Consider the following 6871-nt stretch of genomic DNA (forward strand, 5'->3'; position numbering starts at 1 on the left):
AGTTTTTTCGTATTTTCTAAACAATTCCCCCACAGATCCCGTCACAGAAGTTACACCAGGAACTACATCTGTGCCATCAGGAATCACTACTGCTGTTACATCAGGAACTACTTCATCTGTGCCGTCAGGAATCACTACCGCTGTTACATCAGGAACTACTTCATCTGTGCCCTCAGGTTTGACTTCCTCTGTGTGAGTGTGTGTGTGAGTGAGTGTGTGTCTGAGTCAGTGGCATTGCGTCAATAGTGGGCTCTAGTGCGCCGCCCCCCTTAAGATTTTGAGATGAAAATATTCGAAGACATGTCAAAAAACATTATATACCAAATAATACAAAAATGAAATGTACCGTGTTTACGCGTTATATGTGTGTGGGAGACCGTAAGCCCCTGTCAACAACCACTAAAATGTGTCTGAACATAATACATTGCCATTCGTCATTACTGAGAAAAGCCTTTCTTTCAGGTCAAGGGCGCCAGTTACAGCAAAGTCTATGGAAGCTAGCTAACTTTTCGCTGTCATTTCAGCAGGGACAGCTTTTCATTGGCGGATTAAAAGTTCTATTCAGGGTCGCACATCTTTGCACCCAAACCAATTACATTGTTTCCTATCGTTCTTATTTCAACGCGAGTGGACTATTCGGCGAATCAGCGACCTTTATCATTCCCTTACCACAACAAGCATCTACGAGAGCAGCATAGCTAGCAGAAAAACTTTGATTTTGTGAACATAGCGACATCGCTGACTGAAAACTCTGTTGTATCTTTACGTAAAACACTGTTTAATCGACGATTAGATGTTGACAAGAAGAGAGTAAAAGACTTGGGACCCGAACTTCCGGATTTAAACATTCAGCAGCAGACAACTGATCGCGGGAGGACAAACACCCGGAGCTTCTCGTCAAACCTGTAAGCTAAGCAGAGCTGGTTAGCTGGTTAGCTGGTTGTTCAGATAGTAGCGTTTTTTTGTTTCCCCTGTCTGTTGTTCCAAAGTCCTGGGACTGAAACACTCTGGACTACAACGGGGATGAAAGATCTAAAGCACTTTCACCCAGAAAAGGGTTAAAACCTTCCTCAGAAACACCAGGAGAGACTGAATGCCTTAGCCATGCTCTCCATGGAAAAAAGGCTTGTCACAGACATGACATGACTTTAAATAGACCAAACTCTTCAGAGAGCACCTCCCTTCCTAACTGGCACTTCGACTAGTGCTTAACTTGCACTTACAGCAGTTACATTCCTGCACTTCTTTTTTCTTTTCTATTTCGTTTTTCTATTTCTTATGTAAAGTAGTATTTATTGTTACACTAGGTCTCTATTGCTCGTAGCATGACTGTTCTCTCCCTTGTACGTCGCTTTGGACAAAAGCGTCTGCTAAATGACTAAATGTAAATGTACATGAACACTGCAAATGTAAGTGAATAAATAAATAAGCATTGCATTGCGTTGATATAGCTATAGTGGAATAGAAATGGACACATCTACATCCTGCAACAGTACCTCCACCTCTGCACCAGTGAAGTTAGATCTGCATTTACTTGACCGGTGCTAGCCCTCCGCTTTGACATGACTCGCTTACGAGTTGCTTTCGTGTAGATTCGGTCGATTCCGACTGCACGCGCCACTACGGTTGCGTGCCCTTATAAGGAGCTGGCGGTGTGTTTATGTATGCAAATCCAGGTGCATGAGAACGCGCTTTCAATTTAAAAAACCTCTTCCGGGGGAGCACAGTTCAGAACACTTCTGCTGCGTAGGAACACATTTTCAGGTGTTCATTAATCCGGCGGATATGTTTTTCTTACGTTGTTTTTCCGAAGTCCGTAAGAAACATTTCAGAAGAACTTGTTTCTGAATTTATTCTGCTCTAAACCTCTAGTATCCAATGTTTCTGAATCTAGTCTAGTCTAAACCTCTAGTACCCAATGTTTGTAATCTTTTATTCTGTAAACCTCTGGAACCCAACCCAATATTTCTTAAACCATTCTGCTCTAAACCTCTCATGCCCAATGTTACAGTTTGTTGAGAGTTGTTAATGGACAGTGTTGAGCACTGTGTTTTCATGAAATAAATCTTTGTTTTTTTATATATTCTACTCCAAACCTCTTTTGTGTGTTATTTTCTCATTGTGGAGTGCTATTTAAAATGCGCCGCCCAACCGCGGCCCCCCAAAAAGAAATTCACCAGCCGCCACTGGTCTGAGTGTGTGTGTCTATGTGTATGTGTGTGTGTTTGTGTTTGAGTAAGCATGTGTGTGTGTGTGTGTGTGTGTGTGTGTGTGTGTGTGTGTGTGTGTGTGTGTGTGTTTGAGTGAGTGAGTTTGTGTGTGTGTGAGTGTGTGAATGTGTGTGTGTGTGTTCGAGTGTGTGAGTTTGTGTGTGTGAGTGTGTTTGAGTATATGTGTGTGTGTGTGTTTCTAAATGTGTAATTTGAAGTGTCAGCTGTGCCCTATGTAGGCCTAAATCTGCTAGGTGTGTGAGTGTGAGTGTGTGTGTGTGTGAATGTAAGTGTGTGAGTGTGTTTGAGTGTGTGTGTGTGTGTGTGTGTGTGCTGGTGTGTGTGTGTGTATGTGCTAGTGTGTGTGCTGGTGTGTGTGTGTGTATGTGCTAGTGTGTGGGCTGGTGTGTGTGTGTGTGTGTGTGTGTGTGTGTATGTTCTAGTGTGTGTGTGTGTTTGTGCTAGTGTGTGTGTGTGTATGTGCTAATGTGTGTGCTGGTGTGTGTGTGTGTGTGTGTGTGTAATCTGAAGTGTAATGATGCGTTTCCTGTTCATCACCAGTGGTTAACAGCACAGCAACCCACTTCACTTCCTGTAATCTGGGGGGCGCATCGATGCTGCTGCTACTGCTACTGTGGCAGTTATTGGCTCATTGACCTGTCAATCAACTCAGTGACATGAGAGAAGCTGTTGGTGGTACTACTGCTGCTGCTGTGCCAGTGGCTGTGGTTGGCTCACAGAGCTGTCAATCAACTTCTGAATGTTTTGAGGTGGAGATGATTGGGCCTTCCTGCATCCTCCAAAACTGCAATTGTACATGCTAGTTTCATTAGCTTTAGATGATCTATTAGTGTAAAGCATAGAATAATGTGTTAATGTCAAATATAGAATAGACATTCTGGGCTGTAAATGTTCTTTATAGGCACACCTATATACCAATTTAAATACATTACTTTTATTAATTCATCATAGTAATTTGTATTCAGTTATTCATTCTTTCTTTTAAATGTGTTGTGTCTATATAATGTTTTATTTAATTTTTAAAGTTGAATTACTCACTTCCTATATGTAGCATATGCTGTGTGACATTAAAGAAACACATTTTATCAACGGGTAAAATATCACAGAGGTGCCACTTTGTTTCACAGACATACAGTACACACCTTATCTCCATGGCTACAATAACTACCATAGACATACAGTACATACCTTATCTCCATGGTTACAATAACTACCATAGACATACATACCATATCACCATATCTGACTGTTTACAGCAGCGCCTCCTAGAGGACCTCCTCAGAATTAAATGACTTGAGACGTGAAAACAACACGTGATACATTTTAGGCAGACACCAGATATTGCTTTAGTGCACATAAGAAGTAAGAACTTTTTTGACCCAACAATATGCTAAGACTGCATGGTTAACTGTTAGCTCAACACACACGAGGCTAACATTATTATTTGTTACTGTAAAATATAGACAAGGCATTTTGGGCAGTAAATGTTCTTCAAATGCACACCTATGTACCAATTGAAATACATAACTTTTATAAATTCATCATATTCATATGTATTTGTTTATTCCTTATTTCTTTTAAATGTGTTTTGCCTATATAATGTATTACATTAAATGTTCTTCAAATGCACACCTATGTACCAATTGAAATACATTACATTACTCACTTCCTATATGTAGCATATTCTGTGTGACATTAAAGAAACACATTTTATCAACGGGTAAAATATCACAGAGGTGCCACTTTTTTCCACAGACATACAGTACACACCTTATCTCCATGGTTACAATAACTACCATAGACATACAGTACATACCTTATCTCCATGGTTACAATAACTACCATAGACATACAGTACATACCTTATATCCATGGTTACAATAACTACCATAGACATACAGTACATACCTTATATCCATGGTTACAATAACTACCATACACATACATACCTTATCACCATGGCTACAATAACTACCATACACATACATACCTTATATCCATGGTTACAATAACTACCATAGACATACAGTACATACCTTATCTCCATGGTTACAATAACTACCATAGACATACATACCATATCACCATATCTGACTGTTTACAGCAGCGCCTCCTAGAGGACCTCCTCGGAATGAAATGACTTGAGACGTGAAAACAACACGTGATACATTTTAGGCAGACACCAGATATTGCTTTAGTGCACATAAGAAGTAAGAACTTTTTTGACCCAACAATATGCTAAGACTGCATGGTTAACTGTTAGCTCAACACACACGAGGCTAACATTATTATTTGTTACTGTAAAATATAGACAAGGCATTTTGGGCAGTAAATGTTCTTCAAATGCACACCTATGTACCAATTGAAATACATTACTTTTATAAATTCATCATATTCATATGTATTTGTTTATTCCTTATTTCTTTTAAATGTGTTTTGTCTATATAATGTATTACATTAAATGTTCTTCAAATGCACACCTATGTACCAATTGAAATACATTACATTACTCACTTCCTATATGTAGCATATTCTGTGTGACATTAAAGAAACACATTTTATCAACGGGTAAAATATCACAGAGGTGCCACTTTTTTCCACAGACATACAGTACACACCTTATCTCCATGGTTACAATAACTACCATAGACATACAGTACATACCTTATCTCCATGGTTACAATAACTACCATAGACATACAGTACATACCTTATATCCATGGTTACAATAACTACCATAGACATACAGTACATACCTTATATCCATGGTTACAATAACTACCATACACATACATACCTTATCACCATGGCTACAATAACTACCATACACATACATACCTTATATCCATGGTTACAATAACTACCATAGACATACAGTACATACCTTATCTCCATGACTACAATAACTACCATACACATACATACCTTATCTCCATGGTTATAATAACTACCATACACATACATACCTTATCTCCATGGTTATAATAACTACCATAGACATACAAAGCATATCACCATATCAGCATGTCATTTTGCAGATTTATCTAAATTGGTTAGGGCAATTGACTGACACGAGAAATAAAAGTCCAACATTACATGTACTCTTAAATTAAACCTATTCTGCAATGTAAGAATTGACTGATCATGCAGTTGCCATAAGCGTCTAAAAGCAGCACAATAGCCAGGTAACTAAAAACCATGAGATAATTAAGAGGCTAATCAGTGTGGTCTTGTACATGGGAGAGCCAAAAGTGGCATTTTGTGGGCATGATGAATCTGCTCTTAGTCTGAACAGTGGTAATTTCATTGAGCTAGTCAATGCCAGATGGTCTTAGATCGTTTTGCCTCATTGAAAGAGAGGAGAATGCCACTGTTGTACAAAAAAACTATATATACGTTTATATTTGTAATACCATTGTTTGTGAAAGAGATTGCCAGATAATTGTCGATCATTTTTATTTCATTTTAAATTGCCAAAGTTGGGAAACTAACCACATGTGATTGGAGGCTTATATTGTCAGCAGAGACACAGATCTCAGACCCAATATCATTATGAAGCCTTTACAATAGTGGTTCAGTGATGGAGGCCTTTACAATAGTGGTTCAGTGATGGAAGCTGATATTATAAAGGCCTTTATTATAGTGGTTCAGTGATAGAGGCCTTTACAATAGTGGTTCAGTGATGGCGGCCTTTACAATAGTGTTTTAGTGATGACCTTTACAATAGTGGTTTAGTGATGGCTGGATAACATACCCTACCATCCAAAGGTTGGGGTCACCAACAAGTATTCTTGTTTTCCATGAAACCATAAAGGCAGGAGTATTTGACAAAAGCAAAGCTTGAAGGACACAACCTTGTCAATGACTGTATTTACGATTCATTCTGCCATATTTCCCAGTCAAACTAAATTCATGGCCTGCATGGGTTAACTAATGAGTTAGCAGTTACATGGGTTAACTAATGAGTTAGCAGTTACATGGGTTAACTAATGAGTTAGCAGTTACATGGGTTAACTAATGAGTTAGCAGTTACATGGGTTAACTAATGAGTTAGCAGTTGCATGGGTTAACTAATGAGTAAGCGGTCACTAATATGGCACTAACAGACAGCCATTTTTAATGTGTTTCTCCCAAAGTTAACAATAATTACGGGCTGAGCTAGTTGCTAATCTATCTCTCTAGTTGCTAACGTGCTAACTCACAGACGGCCATCTTGGTGGCAACGCATCGTTTGGGAGGTTAATCTTCCTCTCTAGTTGCCAATATGGCAGTCACAGATATTGCAAACTCATTCAAGGAAAGTCACCCCAAGCTTTTGAATGGAAGTGTATGTGAATATGAGAAAAGGGGTTCTTTGAGAGCTTCTGGTTAACTCTCATCACAGTATGTTTACATATCATTTCACTGAAAGTAGTCAATGATCACAGGCTGAATTATATTGATAATGCCTCAGAAAAGTTTATTAGATTATAAAAAATGCGTACAATGTACTGCTATTAAATTACAAAGCTCTAGTATAAATAGTCATCCCAGTTTCCGACTACCATTCTCCTCTATACAAACACACAGCCTCATATCAAAACATTTTTCTTAAAAAGCATCACATTCTGTGCTATTTTAACTCATTTCTGCAATGACAG

This window comes from Clupea harengus, chromosome 26 (assembly GCF_900700415.2).
Source record: "Clupea harengus chromosome 26, Ch_v2.0.2, whole genome shotgun sequence".
In the NCBI taxonomy this organism is placed as follows: Eukaryota; Metazoa; Chordata; class Actinopteri; order Clupeiformes; family Clupeidae; genus Clupea; species Clupea harengus.